At 39.9% G+C, this 16,792-nt stretch overlaps 1 long non-coding RNA gene across 6 annotated transcripts in view; it reads right to left on the bottom strand.

Moving 5' to 3' along the window:
* The window catches only part of LOC128089781 (uncharacterized), a 53,537-nt gene that overhangs the window by 17,138 nt on the left and 19,607 nt on the right, over window positions 1-16,792 (bottom strand). For 4 of the 6 annotated variants that reach the window (XR_008210672.1, XR_008210677.1, XR_008210675.1 and 1 more), the window contains 2 exons: window positions 16,147-16,220; window positions 5,107-5,308 (listed from right to left, as the gene is read on the bottom strand). This is a non-coding gene — a long non-coding RNA (uncharacterized LOC128089781). Of the gene's footprint in view, window positions 1-5,106; window positions 5,309-8,406; window positions 8,561-16,120; window positions 16,221-16,792 lie in introns of all 6 variants that reach the window. The other 2 variants (XR_008210674.1, XR_008210676.1) reach the window with 2 other exon arrangements.

Below are 16,792 nucleotides of genomic sequence, written 5' to 3'. Positions count from 1 at the left end.
AAAACCTCCAAGGCAGACGGTCACTGTCAGCGATATTTTGGCTTCTGAGAGTCTGCATTTAAGTGTTTGTTTTTGGAAAAATCACTCAAGTGCTTCTTCCACACAGAGTTATGTTGTATTTCCCCATAGGCAAGATTGGTATTTGCAGCCTCCATGGGATAACGAGGTTCTGATTGTTTTATTCTGTGGGATCCTCTCAAAGCTCTATTGTTTATGTAACATCACATATTTTAATAAAAAATTATGCAAGCAATTACATCTCCAGAACATTGATACAGAGTAAGAAAATATGCATTATTTGATGGAAATGCTCATTGATATATCTGTGTTGAGTGCAGCCTCAGTAAGTTTGCAGACAACACCAAGTTGGGAGGGAGAGTTGATGTGCCTGAGGAAAGAAGGGTACTACAGAGGTACCTGGATAAACTGGATCAATGGGCCAAGGTTAACTGTATAAGTTTCAATAGGACCAAGTGTCGGGTCCTGCATTTTGGTCGCAACAACCCCAGGCAACCCTACAGGCTTGGGGAGGAACAGCTGGAAAGCTGCCTGACAAAAAGGAATCTTGTTGCACTGATGGACAGTTGGCTGCATGTGCCCAGGTGGCCAAGGAGGCCAATGGCATCCTGGCTTGTATCAGGAATGGTGTGGTGAGCAGGACTAGGGAAGTCATCCTGCCCCTTGGCACTGGTGAGGCCTCACCTCGAGTACTGTGTTCAGTTTTGGGCACCTCAGTACAGAAAGGACATGGAGATGCTGGATCACGTCCAAAGAAGAGCAACAAGGTTTGTGAAGGGCTCGGAGAATATGCCCTGAAGGAACTAGGGCTGTTTAATCTGAGGAAAAGGAGGCTGAGGGGAGACCTTATTGCTCTCTTCCAATATCTGAAAAGTGATTGCAGAGAGAGCAGGGTTGGTCTCTTTCCACCAGTGACTGGTGACAGGACAGGGGGAAATGGCCTCCAGTTGTACCAGGGTAAGTTTAGAATGCATATCAGCAAACACTTCTTTACAGAAAGGGTGGTTAAGCACTGGAATAGGCTCCCCAAGGAGGTGGTTGAGTCACCATTCCTGGATATGTTTAAAAACCATTTGGACGTGGTGCTCAGGGATATGATTTAGCATAAGGTTGTTAGAGTTAGGGTAGTATGGTTAGGTCATGGTTGGACTCGATGATCTTTAAGGTCTTTTCCAACCTAAGCGATTCTATGATTCTATGATTCTTGTTTTTGCTGTTATTCCTTTTATAAGTCCATCTACATTCTTACTTCCTAACAAGACTTTAAAAAACAAATATTGAGGGTATATTTTGAAAATAGTTAATTTCATTTGGTGTAAGTTACTGAGTTTACTCAGAAATGTGTCAACCTGCATAAAAGGAGGATGTGTAAATGTGATTTCTGCCAACTGCAGTAAGAGTGAACCAGTGGTTGCTGTATTATACCGTCCAAGTTTCCTTATATCTGATTTCATTCTCTAAATGCTGAGAAATATGTCTGTTTTTCAAGAAGTTCTGGATGCTGGGATTTCTAGATGTCTGGCAGATCAATAAGAACAGGTCCGTACCAATAGCTCAAGCAGGATTACTGGACACAGATATTCAGAAATTGCAAACAAATGCTGTAGCTGTGCTGTGAATGTAGCCATGGATTAGACACTTTTAAACAGAAACACATGCAGTGTCTGCAGCACTTCCAGGTAGCCTGGGACTCGCTGCATTTAGCATGTGCACTGAAAGACAGCCAGGCATGCCGACATGCCAAGATCTTATACCTACACAACAGTCTCTACAGAGGTGGACAAGCTGACAATTTTTCTCTCAGTTTTGACGGCAGGAAGAAGAGTCCTTGATAAGAGTTTGGCATGCAATACAATCAGAAAGAGCTCAAGAGGTAGCTCTTTCACTAGCCTGAAATATCTCATCTCAGACATCTTGTATTATCTCCTCTCCCATGAATTGGACAGAGCACCATGCATGTTCAGTTTTGGAGTCCAGGAAAATTCTTGCTACACGGAGCAGAGTGTGTACAAGTTTCTACACTACTAATTCCATAATCTCAAGAACATACATATGTTATAGTTAAAACAGACCTTGTAATTGGGCATTCAGTTGGGTTTCTTTCTACACAGATGCTACACTTACCTGGGTGCAGCAATTTTGTGATCTTCTGTTGCATCAAGAAATCTCAGGGGAATATAATGTAGAAGATAGAATAAAATTGGTGTTATATAGTTGCAGAATGACACAGATGGTGCTATTCCTATGGGCACATATGAACACCTTCCTTTTAGAGTGACCTTTGAGAGTTTCATAGGAAAGCTTCCAAAGTCTTCTTCCAAAATAGATATAACAATATGCAGAACTTTGAACAGAAAATTCCAAGCCTATTGCACTCCAGTCAAAATATAGGTTATTTTGTGTATTGTGTAACGCAGGGAAATTTCCTCAAGTAAAGAGTAAGTTTTTGCTGCTTATTAGAACCTTCAGATAGTCCCTAAATGTAGACTATTTCCTGTGCATTGCAAGATTTCTGTGGCTAGTTTACCTGCAAAAGTTTTGGATAACAGAATAGGTTAGTTTGCATAAGCAAAGTGTTAACCTAGAACTTGCTGACACTGTCTTACGATTTATTTAGCACCCCCAGCCGTTAGCTGATTCACAAATTTCAACCAAGAAAAACAAGAAATTACCCTTGCTGAGACAACCAAAGTACTACATAAACTGACTACTGTGTCTGCGAAGGCTATGCAAACATCTTGGTTTGTGAAAACACAATTGAATGAAAATTAAATTAAATACCATGTCCTGTGTCTTGCCCTGGAAACCTTCAAACTTGAGAATCAGAGAGCTACAGTGCAGGAGTTTTGTACTAAAAGTATCTGAGTGTTCCTTGAGAAGTCTCTTCCAGAAATCAATTCTAGTGACAACTGTTTTATGCCCATGGAGACATAGTAGTAATATTGTTAAAGGAGACTTTACAATAGGTTTGATGATTCAGCTGTAAAAATCCTAATCTCTGTGGTCAGCCATTTGCTAAAAGAGTTTGGAGAACTCTTAAAAATGTGATGCCATTAATCATTTATTATTTCTTACATGAAACAGCTTATAACTATATAATCCAACCACTTTGCTTTTAATCAGACTAGTTAGACTCTGAGCAGGGGCTTATAGAAATGAACAGGTTTTGACAGCTGTAAAGGTTAGAGATTCACTGATTTAGATAGTGAATCCTAGTGGATGAGCTTTCTCTAATACAGTACAGAATAGAACCATGCCTCATACATAACAACAAGATTTTGTCCATGAGCTCTCTCATCTGCCAGACTCTCCTATCTCTTGGAGTTTGCTTTTACTCTCCAAACAAATGGTACTGACATAGCAGACTAGTATCAGTGGTGACTGCCCGTTTGTGAGAATCGACCTCTATCATCTTTATCTGTGACCTGGAGGAGCTGCTGGAGCACTCTCCCATCAACTTACAGGTAAGACTGAATAAAGCTGACCATTCAGGTAACTAACAAGGGAAATGGAGAAATGCCTTTTGCAATGGGACATGGTGTGAGGATAAGATATGCTTGCTGAAGCTACAAGGAGAAATTTTCCTCCCATGAGGATTCCAAGTGGTAGAGAAAGCTGTCCACAAGAAGGCTGTGCATTCTCCAGGATGAGATGTTCTTTCAGATGGGTTTGGAAAATCCCTGATCTTCCCTGTCTTCTCTCCAAGCTTGCACTGCTTTGTGGAGGTCAGAGAAGAGACCTCCTGAGGTCCTTCTTAGCATTAATTGCTCTGTATCTGGAGCTATGCTCTGTACTTTAAAAGTCACAGACACCTCTGATGAATCTTCTACTAACTGTTCGTTTTAAAGATCCATTTCATGTAATTTTATGAGATATCACTTGGTTTTATACTATTGAGTACTGTTTTTGGAGTATTGTTGAGCCTGTTATTGCTTTTGGAGTTGGTCATGTGTTTGGTACCAAACTGCTGGATCCCAGAAGGGTGGAGTCCTAGCTCCACAGATCAAAACCCACTCTCAACAGGCTTTCCATTTGTTGAAGACTGAATTTAAAAAAAATAATAATAATTAAAAAAAAAAAATAAAAAATTAAAAAAAAAAAAATTAAAAAAAAAAAATTCTATTCCTGTAGCACAGTTGGATATTAAAATATTGCAAAATCAGTGTTCATGTTTAATAGGGTCCCTGCTATCAGAGTCTCTAATACGTAAATTCAAAATACCCTGAAATCTTGACTTTGTTTAAAAAAAAAAAAAAAACAAACAGACATTTTAGAGAAGTGAGCCTTGTGAAAAATTTAACCTTTGTAAAACCCTTGAGTTTCACAAGGACATTTTCCACCTCTGATCTGCAGGATCCATCTGCTCTACGGGAAGACAGTGACTTGTGTGGTCCTATCCCACCAATCCTGCAGTATCTACACATTATTCAGAGAGGCAGCTGCCTGTGATTACAGATCTTCCTAATGTCACGGGTCAAATCACCAGGAAAGTGGGAAGGCTCAGGATGAGAAACTGAAAGTAATCTGTCACTGTCAACTCCATGGGATCAAAGAAAAAACAAATCGTATGTGTTTTGGCAAATGGTGAAGGAAGGAGGAAAAGCACAGGCTGTTAGGTTAACGTAGACAGACAGGACTGACCTCTACTATCTAGATGAGTTTATGTTGCTGCCGTGCTTTGTATGCTGAAATTACTTCTGTCAGTGAACCTCTGAGCACTCTGAAGACAATGTAATTAAGAGCTGTAACACCTCTGGGAGACTTGATTGCAGCAGGATGACACTGGGAGAGGTGATAGTTGACTCAAGTAGATAACCAAGAAGTAACTGAGGTGTCTTTGTTTTAGTAGGATGGCAGTGACAGGGACACAACTCATCTCAGGGCCAGAAGTGCCCAGATCTGAGGAGAAGAAAACCTACTTCTATAATAGGACAGTCTCTGTCTCGAGTTTGAGGGGAGCTGCAGAGAAGGCAGTGAACCACTGGTGTCAATTTCCAAGCAATTCAGGCTTTTAAAGTTGTGTTTGCGGTGCTCTTTAAACATTGCAGTGCAAACTGGAATAAATGTTTTCTTTTTGTCTTTCCTAACCTGTGTGAGTAATACATGTGCTCCATCTGCTTCAGCAATCTCGTGCATGCGATCACCGCCAACTGCTATTGCCGGCGTTAATCGCGAGTAGTGAATTCAGCTTTCACAATACAATCAGTTCTTGTTCTCGACTTCTAAGAGTTCATAATTCAGTCTTACTGTCATTTCTTTCCTCTTCCGTGTTCTTTCACGAAAGGTAGACCTGTGGGGAAAGAAACCAGAGTCATTAACTGTTGGAAACTTTAATGTGTTACAAAACCAGAATTAGAAGTGATAATGAAATTTCCACTGCTGAAAGCAGACTTTGCTAACTGATGTATGTAGTGAGAAAGGTGGCCATGTAACCAACAAAAATAAGAACCGTGTTCATTTTTAATACCCCTCATTCATCTTTGCTTGAATTGGCAGGAGACCAAATCAGAGTTTAAGTTAAGATGCTCCTTTTAATTTTCAGTACTTTAAATAAATATGTTTCACAATCTCTTTTGGACTCTGCTAAATCTACTTTTTTTCATTAAACATTGTTTAGAATAATGTCTACCAAACAGGATAAAATATATAATGAACTTTGGAGAAAATAAAATAAAATAGTCTTAAAAATCCAGATTTGATTCTGCAAAAACAACTCGGAGATAAATAACCTGTACCTCCTTGCACAGACACAATCGTTACAGACTGAGCACTCTCTTCCAGGAGCCAACCAATGACAGGCAGGAACAACTCAAACTGGAAAGGTTGATAAGATTGGCATCCTGACTATCTGTTCCAATCGGCTGCACAGGCAGCTCTGAACTTCCCCAGGCAGCCTCAGCAACACAGTATTCTTGCAGCTGTAAGTTCCTGCAGCTCATGAGAGGCTTTTAAGCCCCCATAATGAAAGTTACATTCCAGGTCCTACATCATGGGTCTAACATTGCTTCAGTCAATGGGAAGTCAGTGGTTGAATTCAGGAGATAGTGGTAAGATCAGAAATGCTACTTCCATAGAGTTCTGGGATTTAAAAATAAGAAGTTCTGTCAGACCTTATCAAAACAGAAAATTCTCTGGTTTGCTTCAGAATACCTCTTTTCAATGACAAAAACTTTTGACTGAAAATACACCTTTCATTTTGCTGAAAAAACAAGATATATTGTTGCAATTTCCAGTTGTGTTTTTTTTTCTTTTTTTCTTTTTTTCTTTCTTTTAAATTGAGGAGGTATTACCTGATGTAACCTACCAGGGATAACCTGGTAGCAAGATGTAACCTGTACTACCAGGTATAACCTGCTAGAAAGATAAGAGAACAATTTTAATTTCAACTTATTTTCCAAAATGCCCAATTTTGCAATTTGTTATGGAAATACTAACATAAACAGCAGAAATTGTATCAACAAATTCTTAACAGCACAAGGTAAAAAGGCTAGGAGGAAAAAAAAGAAGAGAGAATTTCAGAGAACTGAATCCTTCTGAATGCAGAGTAAGAAAGAAGAAGTGACTGACAGAGAAATAAAGGAAATTAGGGAAGAAATAAAAAGGAAAGACAAAGCAGAAGAGGTGGCTTGTACAGTGTCCCATTCCGAGGAACAGACGCTGAGGAAATGAAGTTTAAAAAAAGCAGAAAAGGAGGACATTTAATTGTCAAGTAGTTGAAGAATCTAGAAAGGGAAAAGGAACTGGCAATTGAGAAAAAAGCTAGCAGATAAACATAAATAGTGCTATGAAATCAAAGAAAATGAGGCACACACACACAATACTAAGAGAAGAGAGAAAGCCAAACCACAGAGTTTTGCCAAGGGATCAAACCCTAGAAGATTAATCTAGCCAAGATTTGTGAGGGCTTGTTTTATTTTTGCCTTCTTATTGCTGCCAGAAGATATAAACTATATCTATTTACTTAGGGGAAAAAAAATGTATTGCAATACAGCCAATTTCTCTTGGGGAAAAAAGAATCTTGTAACAAAAAATTCTGAACAATTTTTCATAGTTTTCCAAGGATGCTGAAAGTGTTTGATAAAGCAACTGGGTCTATATTATCTTTCTACAAGGATAGTGTTCACAGGTAGAGTAGAGCCACTGTGGCCAGAGGAGGATGTTCTTGTGAAGACTGAATATCCTATCTCAGATTTAGCCTCTCTGAAATCAGTGAAATTATTCTCATCAATCTGTTTCAACCAGAAATTGGGATCTGGCCCCAAGGAGGACTATGAGAATGATAGCACTTGCTTTTTAATAACAGTCTTAAATTAACTCTGCTAATACAGGCTTTTTACAGACTCTTATAAAAGGAAAGGAAAGGAAAATGAATATCCTGCTTTGGGGAAAGAAAACATTTGTTTGATGGTTGATAATTGCTTGTCAGGATCTAAACAAACAACTGTTTGCAGATCTGCTAGCTTTAACAAAACACTGGCAGAAGGAAAACAAAAAAGAATGGAGAGGAGAGGAGAGGAGAGGAGAGGAGAGGAGAGGAGAGGAGAGGAGAGGAGAGGAGAGGAGAGGAGAGGAGAGGAGAGGAGAGGAGAGGAGAGGAGAGGAGAGGAGAGGAGAGGAGAGGCACATGAAGTGCAGACCAGCCTTGTTGCAAAGTTTCATCAGACAGCACTCTCTTTCACCCCCACCTTCCCTTTCCGTCCTCAAAGTGAAAGAAGAAGCAGGAGGTCCTGCCCCCAGCAGACTTCATGCAACATCAGCAAAATGTTTCTCAGTGGTGCTTAGAGCTCTGATGTAGTTTTCAAAGCCACTTCTTTCTCTTCCTTTTCTGCACTCCTCTTTTTCTTTTTAGGTGTTGACTGAACCCTGCCACTACTTGAAGCTGTCACAAGGTTTTCGGTTTCAGTTCGGTTTCAGCTATCCAAATTTACGATGCCATTTAATCCACATTTACCAGAAAATATCTCATCCCTTTATTGGTGTAAGTCAACTCTTCATTTGAGATAGCTGTCAACTTTCCAAAAGCATTTTAAATACTGTGCATTTTCCTTTCTTTTATAGCATACTCTCTCTTATGACAACTCAACATGGATTCAAATTTTAGTCTCACATTTTGCCTTACATCACTGCCACTGCGCAGAGTATTTTCATGCACAGAACAGTGCTCTGACAGACCTAACTTTTCCTAGTTATCTTTTGAAATATATCATTACCATGTTACTGATTGATCTTGAATAAACTGGTACCAAAGAACCTGGAAAAACAGGTAGTTGATGCACTAGCTTCAGTCAAAAACTTCAGAAGTAAGACAAAATCCAATTTTTCTCAAATGCATCTTGTTTGCACATTGTCACCACAAAATGCTGCATTTTAATTAAATCCTTTATATACCTTAAAGGGATAGGAGGCTGAAGGAGATTGACCACGACAGAACTTCAACAGCTGTGAGGAGGAGGACATTCCTGTATACAAGCAGGCACTTAACCTCTGCATACTCTTCCTTGTATAGTGGAGTTGCTGCTGGTCTCGGTAAGGACAGAATCATCTGGAGATGAAGTTTGACCAGAAGCAGTGTAAATAGCCATATCTCAAACTTTGTATGCAGTTATGGTATACATGTGTTGACCACTGCCCATTGAAAATGCGTGTAGAGAACAAAGCAATTTCATAGATCTGAAAATGCAAAATCCTTTTTTCATGAAACCTCAAAGATATGTATATCCACCTTAAAATCTTTGTTAATCTTAGGTTATATCATCTCCACTCAAAAACTTCATGTCAGGACAGATGTGATCATTGTAAAGGGTACTTGAATAAAGGGCAAATTCAAGATTTGACCACACCTTATAGTCAAGAATAGTCTACCTGTGTTGGAAGCACGTTAGGAGGGTTTAGGAAGGGAATACTCAGACATAGCAGAGGAAAGCATAGAACAGCCTGTTACTTTCTCAGACCAGTGAAACCTGCTCCCAAGAGATGCTTAAATTCCTATAAAGTGAAGTTCTGCCAACTTATGTTGGCATATCAGGAGTCAAGGACTGGGAATTGCCTGCCCCAGAGCTGCCTGGAATGGACCTACGAAGTATGCAGTTGTTGTGTGAACATGGGCAGATATCTGAGAGCTGCGAGCCAAGTCTTTTTCCATGACCTAAGCAATCTTTGAAGATTACCTTTCCTGACTCGTTCAAGTCTCCCTCTGAGGCTTCACTGTCTCTGTGTCTCTACATACAGCCTTGTTATCCTTGTTAATTTTAACGGGGAAATATACGAGATCATCTATGGAGTGTGAGAATAGACTAATTCATTTATGGGCCAAAGGAGGACTATTTCATTGATGGACTAAAATTCAGTGGTGTAGTAGTTCTCCCTTTTTAATATAGTTAATGAATTTAGTACATTATCTAAAGACTAACACATTAGATAGTACTAACATTAAACTACACAACAGCAGACAGTTATTCCCTCACAACATTAATCCTTAGACTCTGGAAGGGAGCGGCACAGTATTACATTACACAGCACGTGTTCATGCAGAATTCCTACTGGAAAGCAAAGTCGTGTCACCTGCCTGCAGAACTGCTGGGATCCAGAAGGCACGTGCCACTCGTAACTCACCCAAGTGAGCTGACCAAAGACACGAGTTGCTGTAGGAATTTTCATTAATGTCTGTTTGCAGCCCCTGCAACATATATCCTCTTTTTATGTAAACACCAGTGGTACACTGGAAGACACTTGCAGATAAGATAAATGAAGCCCCTAATCTTCCAGCCCTTTTGGGCGTAAAGCTAAATTGCTTTAGGGATCTTGTTCTTCCAGTACAGCTTTCCAGAACCAGGGCAATATCACCTGTGGCAGCTTAACCAATTTGTATGCGTATGGCCTGGGATGAAAACAAGATTTTATGTCGAGATGAGCTGCACTGGTCTCAGAAAGGATAGAGCTTAATGAACAGAGAGTATCCCTGAGAGATGGGCAGAAATGAGGAGGTGCTCTGAAAGGAGAAGAGAGGTGTCAGCACTGCAGGAGCACATTGGCAAGTTGACCCTCTGGTTTTCCTCTACATTAAGCCATAGTCCAGTTAAAGATAGAATTAAATTTAAGATATATGCCTTACAGAAACCAAATCTCATATAGCACCAGTTATTCTTTTTCGAAGGACAAAAGGCAGAAGAACAATTCTCATTTACAAAATAAACACTTAGCCAAGATAGGGCATTAGACCTCAAATCTGATCACAAGGTGGGAGATTATAAAACTCTTCCCAAGACACCTGATGTCGGCATTCAGGGAAGGCAGGGATTTTTAACCATAAGAAAGGCTGCAATTTGTGTTTGTCCTACTGTCAGCAGATGATACCTGCTAACAACACCCACATCTGTTGTTCCTATCTGGAGCTCACTGTACTGACATCAGTCACCTTGCAACAATATAAAAGTAATGCAGGAGACAAACCTGTCTCCTTTTCTTTTGAAATGTGTGAAGAGGAAAATCTTAAATGTCTTTTTCTTTCAAAAATCAGTTGACTGTGAGTATCCATTACACAGCCTCTGCTCAGAATAGTGCACCTTCATTCAAGCCAAAGGCTTAAAGCAAACCCTACAATACAAGAACACTGCTCAGTCTAAAATTCCCCTAAATTGAGATGGCACCCCATGAAAGAGGAGCACCGTTACAACTCGTGACAAAACTATGAGAAAACATGCCTAACTTGTTCACAGCAGTCCTCAGAAATGCTGAAAGAGTCATTTCTCCCAGCATGATGAAATGTAGATGAAACACCGGTGAAAACTGACTGTGCATCAGCACTAAAGTATTCACACCTCACTGAAAAGCTAAATGGGGACAATAAGCTAATCATCATGACACAGTGCAGCTCTGTTCTGGGGGAACCCAATGAAAAATAGTAATGCAATTCCTGAAGTCTCACTTGCAGTTCCTGTCTTCTGGGCATAAAATGAATGAAGATATCTTTATGAAGATATCTTTTTGTATATGATGTTTATTGCTGCAAAAAGCCAACAGCTCTGTTTAGGAGGCAGCTGGCAGACCTTACCTCCAGCCCGTTGCACCAGCCTTTCTCTGTTGCTGCACAGTCACAATGGCTAACGTCTCCTGTTTCTCTGAGCACCAGTTGACCCTACACAGTTCCACAGATCTGTGTGTCCCTCTGTGCAGCTCACCATTCTGCTTTTACCCAGCACACACTGGTCATCAGGAAGGAACAAATGGCACTTTTTCGCTGCTGAGGGCTGTAGATCGAATTCACAGACTGCTTTGGAGTAAAATTTTTGCCTGGGCTCCATCTCAAAAGTGCAACAAACTCACATTGGCCCAAAGATCACCAAGAAGCTTCGTGGCACTCTCTGAAGGTTTTGTATTCTGTAGGCTTGGATTGTGAAGAGAGCCAATGCTGGCTTTTCTTTTCAAGATGTTTTAAAATCATGTGATGAGTTGTCAAAATGGCAAATTTCCATTTTCTTTGGCACTAATTTTATTCATGTTTCTAACCAAGAAAATGGTTGGAAATACTCTTTTTTTCTTTTTCCATCTTGTATGGTTGCCACTCCCTCAGACTCAAATGACTCAGACATTTTCTCTGTCTGCTTAACAATGATGATTTTGTGGTGAGAGCGCTGACACTGTTCTGCCCCTGGTAAGTTTTGTGCTGCCCAGAAATTACTAATTCCTTGTGTATGGTGCTGGACAATTGCACAGGGTTCTCAGCTGCATGTCCTGAAGATGTGCCTCAAAATAATATTACTTAAACATCCTTCTGAGCTCACATTAGATATCACAACATCTTTATTTTGTTGAGGGCTAAAAATGGAATTAAAAGCAAAGAACAGTAACTATGGGCAATTCCCCAACTCACTATTCTTTCATTTCCCTTACTTGCACATACCTGTTTGTCAGTATTTACTGCCCTTTGTCTTAGGAAAGTTCTGAATCTTCATCTATCCCTGATTTTAATAACATGAGTGTTTGAGTTCTCCAGGTGAGAGAGACTACAAAAGAATATCCTGGAAAATAATAATTAATAATCGGGAAACGTTATTGTTGCGTCTGATAGAGGCTAATCTGGTCTTGAACTGCTCCGGCCAACACAACATAATATTGAAATAAAATTCTGTGTGGCATATATAACTTCCTTTTTCCCAGGTTCTAAATTTGGTATACAACCACTTTATAACTTTATGCTATCATTTTAAAGGTTTCCTCATCTCAGAATTTCTCCTCAACACTTGAACCCTTTGTGTTCTCCTTTTTCTAACTCCCCTCACTTTTTCTCCATTCTTAGCCTGTGATGTCTGACGGTCCATCCTGTTTCTTCTGTCTTTCGAGTGTACACCCACATGAGCTCACTTTCGCTCAAATTCCAACACAAAATTCACAATTTCCTCTAGTCACGAGGGAATTATCATATAAACATTTGCTAAAAGGGCAAACTAGACAAAAGTGTAATCCAACCATATTTCATAACACTCTTCCACTCATTTGGTTTTATCAGCTCTTTGCTTGACTATTGCCCATGAAAGTAAAGACTGTTGATATCACAGGCCCTAAATAGCAGCTGCTTCGAAGGGCGCTTGGTACCTTAGGCCACCAGCACCTGCATCATGGTGGAGCATTTTGCATGAGTGCGTATCTTATGCCTCACTTCCTTTGGGTTCTGTTGAGGTCAGTATTTTTCAGCTATATGATTTCAACATCATGTTGCAACACTTAGATTTGGTATAGACCATTGCCTCGCACAGAGCCAGGAGTCCTGAAATACATATGGCATTCTTAAGCTTGGGCACCACAGCGCTTGCAGTGGTGCAGACGAAACATGGGAATGTGGGAAATGGGATGCAGACCATTTATGCCCATGTCCTGCAGACCAGTGGTGCCCACAGCACAGCATTTCCATACTCTGCCTCACTCTCACCTCATCTTCCAGCTGCTAAATCAACTAAGTTCAAGGAGGCTGCATTTCATTTTGCCTTCAGAGAAAACAGTGTTAAATAGCAAAGCAAGGAGAATTTAGGAGAAAGTGAGACAAGTGACAATTATCTCCTTTGTTCCTGCAGATTTGCTCTCAGAAATGCTGACACTGCCTGTCCATTTCTCCTCTCTGGGTGTGGGACATGCCTTGGTTAAGGACACTTTTGGTGCTGCATTTCCCAAAAACAGCCTCTGAGAAACATGTGGCAGAAGCATAGAAGCAGTACCGAGCACCCCATGCAGTGCCAGGGCCAGTCTTTGCTTGCAATATTGACTAAATGTATGAGGCAGGATGAAGACAATATCCAAAAGTCACAAAAAGCAATAAGTCAACCTCTTGTACCTCTTGTTTTCCATAGACATCCTTTTTTTTTTTTTTTTTTTTTTTTTTTTTTTTTTTTTTGTCCAGCACAAGAGCCCACAGGTGTGGCAGTACCTAGAACCATAGAGTTTGTTTATCCTGAGCTGTTTCCTTAAGGAAAGGTGAGAATTCAGGTTATTTTGCCTAGTGCACTGCCGTTGTGGTGCAGAACCAGAGCTGCAGTGATGACAGAGTAGGGCGGAGAGCAACACCTCTGCTGGCACCCCTCCAGTAATACCAGTCTCCAGCCTGCCTGGGGCACCCTATGCACTGTTTAATTGCTGATAAAACACAATAAGGATAGCCTAAGCCTTCACTGAATGAATGTGGTGAGTTAAACCCAAGCACGAGGTTGGAACAAGTTTGTCCACATGGCTGCAGAGGCTGCAAAGCCATGCAAAATGCAGCCCCAACACTGACTGTAATGCACAAGCATTCACTGATCCTTGTGGCTTCAGCGCTCAAAATCAGGAGTCAGCCCTGAGGGTTTTTATGGCTAATATGTTCCAAGAGAACTCTGGCAGAACAGAAGTAAGGCAATTTGGAGTCTTCAAAGAAATTGTGTATTAAGCAGGCATCTCAAATCATGGATAACCCATACTGGCGGTGGCAATGCCTTCCTTACATACTGTGACAGCACATTTGGTCAATAATTGCAACTTGGTAACTAACACTCCGATGTAAATTAAGCATCATTGTAACCCAGAGGGCATGATTCCACGTTTTTCCAAAAAATACCCCTTGAAAGAACGTCTCCAACCCAACTGTGCCTGTTTACAGCACAGAAAAGAAAAAAAGAAGAAAAAAAAGAGGTGAAAAAGACCACACAGGGAATAAAGATCTGCCTGTTTATTCATCACGTATTTTCTAGGGCTTTTTGCTCTTTAAATTTGTTCTAATATTATCAGAATTGATTTTTAGTCTCTGATCCCAGAGGAAATGTCTTCAGTGAAGCTCTCGGTGGATAACTGTAATGAAGAATCAGCTTGCAGAGCTGTTACTATGGTGCTCTTAAGTGTAGAGCTTCTAAAAAAAAATTAACTGATAAGAAAATTCTTATGCACTATATTTAGAATTATTTCACTTCCTAGCTTTTGTCATAAAATAATTTAACAATCGAAAGTCTACATGGAAACTGTTTATTTTTTATTGTTGCATGTATCATTTAAAACATGTTTTTGTTGGCTTTTAAGTAAATTCAGAGTTCAGCAGAAAGCTTGCTTACAAAATTCCCCCAAAGTAAAATGGGAAGCAAGAAACACACCATTCTGTTTCCTCGTTTTTTGTTTTTTGGTTGGTTTTTTTTTGGGTTGGTTTTTTTTTTTTTTTTTTTTGGCATTGTAAGAACTGAGTCCCTTAGATTCCACGAGAAAATATTTATGTACAAAGTGCTCTACTTGAATGTTTACCTTTATACTCTAGGAAGGCATTTCAACAGGGGTACTACTTTCTGACTCTCCTGGAAAAAGCCCAGGTCTATTTTTAGATGCCAGCATCCCAAACTGTGTACTGTATCACACAGGGCAATGCAAGCAAAAATGGCAAATTCAGCTTCCTATTATTTTTGAAAGAGAGCCAACACTGGCCCATTTCTGTAGGGGCTTAAAGACATGTATAATCACTGCCAAAATTGTTATGATGATTAGGGCAAAGCTTCATCCTACAAGCACCATTTACACCACCTGAAGACAAGCAAGTTCAAAATGGCATGCAATAACACCAGCACGCACAGATGCATTTCCAGAAATTTCTGTACTGTTATTACAAATCACTTCACACTAGCACATTCACTCAAGTCCTTTCCACTAAAAAAATAAAAAACCTCCTCACACTGCTCATAACAAATTACCTGCTGGTGCACAATTAATTTCCTGAAAGCCTGCATGGCGGTGTCCCCCCCACCCTGCCTCGGTGCTGCTCAGTACCCCAGGGCTGGGGGCTCATTGCACTGGAGGCCATCTGGTACCACTTCTAAATAAGGAAAATGCTCAGCAACAACACTTCCCTGGCATTGGCCACCTAGACTTGTCTGCGACCACTTGAAAGCTGGCAGCTTTGACAATTGGACTTCACTCTACAGATGCGTCCAAATCTCTGGCATGCTGAAACAGTCTCTGGGCAGCTCAAGAAAAGGAATAGAAATGAAACAGTATTTGGTAATCAAAAATAAGCTCGAAAACAAATTCTGCCACTTAAATGGCACTTTTTGCTGCTCTGCAGAAATTTCACCATCATTGGTGTCAGCGTGAGAGAAGGGCCAGTCATAACTGACAGTGAGATAAATAACAAAAAGGTTGTGCCCTCTGAAGAGGTTTTGTATTCTCAAAGTAATGCAGAAACACAAATTAACTAAACTTTGTAACATCCAAATTACGTGAGCCCAAGCTCACCTTTACTTATACACAAGCAAAGAAGAAGAGTAAAAAAAAAATTAAAAATTAATTTGCAGGAGCATCTTGTAAATTAACTCCTGAAAGGCATCCAGCCATGTGTTTAATGCAATGCTATTTGTCTCCTTGGCAGAGATCTAGAAAACAAGTAATGAAACATCTTGCATAAAATCCAGCTATCAATTTACTATATGATCATCACCATAAAGATTGTCATCTTACCATGAATTCTTTTTCAATACTGTCCATTCACTAACTTGTCTGTAAGGGTACTGGACTGCCATTCATCACTGTACAACTGTGCTATTAGTTGCAGTATCATCAAAAGGACTTTTGAAAAAATAGAGTTTAGTAAGTTTCAGCGTGGTACCATGAGTTGGGAGTGCTGATGCCTACTGTCAGTTTCCTTGCTGAACTCCAAGTATAGAGCAGTTATGTCATTTCACCTCTCTGTGTCCCAGTTTTCATATCTGGCAAAATAAAAAATAAAAATTATTTCATGGGGATGTCATAAAAATTAAAATTGTAATGTTATGGATGTTACTGAAATTTGCATGAAGCCTGAAAGTCAGATCCTTAACATGGGTTTTTCCTACATTACTCTTTTGCATTGTCTACACATTGCAAGGAGCCCAGCTGAGCAGACATCAAAGGTTCTCTGGGACTTTCGTGGGAACAGAGGAGGAAGACGTAAGAAGCTACAGCTTTATAAGAAAGATGAATCAAATATTTTTTTAGGTAAAATTTTTCCTTTTTCAAACGTACTGTTTTGCTTGTGAACACGAAGTATTCTCTGTGTCATGTACATATTGCCACTCATTCTCCTGCTAACTACGGAAAACCAACACACTGAGAACAAATTCTCAGCTCACCTATTTTTAAAAGTTCTTTCTAATTGATTCATCAAATAATATTTTCTCCATCAGAAGAAGCTTGTCTTGTTTCAAATTTCCTTCTGAAAAGTGCAAGAGGTTTTTTTTTTATCCCTGATTTTGAGGAGAACAGATTTTCTAAGTGCTGTTTTTGCATCAGCTCTGTTCTC

Source organism: Tympanuchus pallidicinctus, unplaced genomic scaffold, assembly GCF_026119805.1.
Source record: "Tympanuchus pallidicinctus isolate F22 unplaced genomic scaffold, pur_lepc_1.0 scaffold4, whole genome shotgun sequence".
Lineage (NCBI taxonomy): Eukaryota > Metazoa > Chordata > Aves > Galliformes > Phasianidae > Tympanuchus > Tympanuchus pallidicinctus.
Note: the sequence above shows the minus strand (reverse complement) of the source record. Positions and strands in the feature narration are given on the sequence as shown.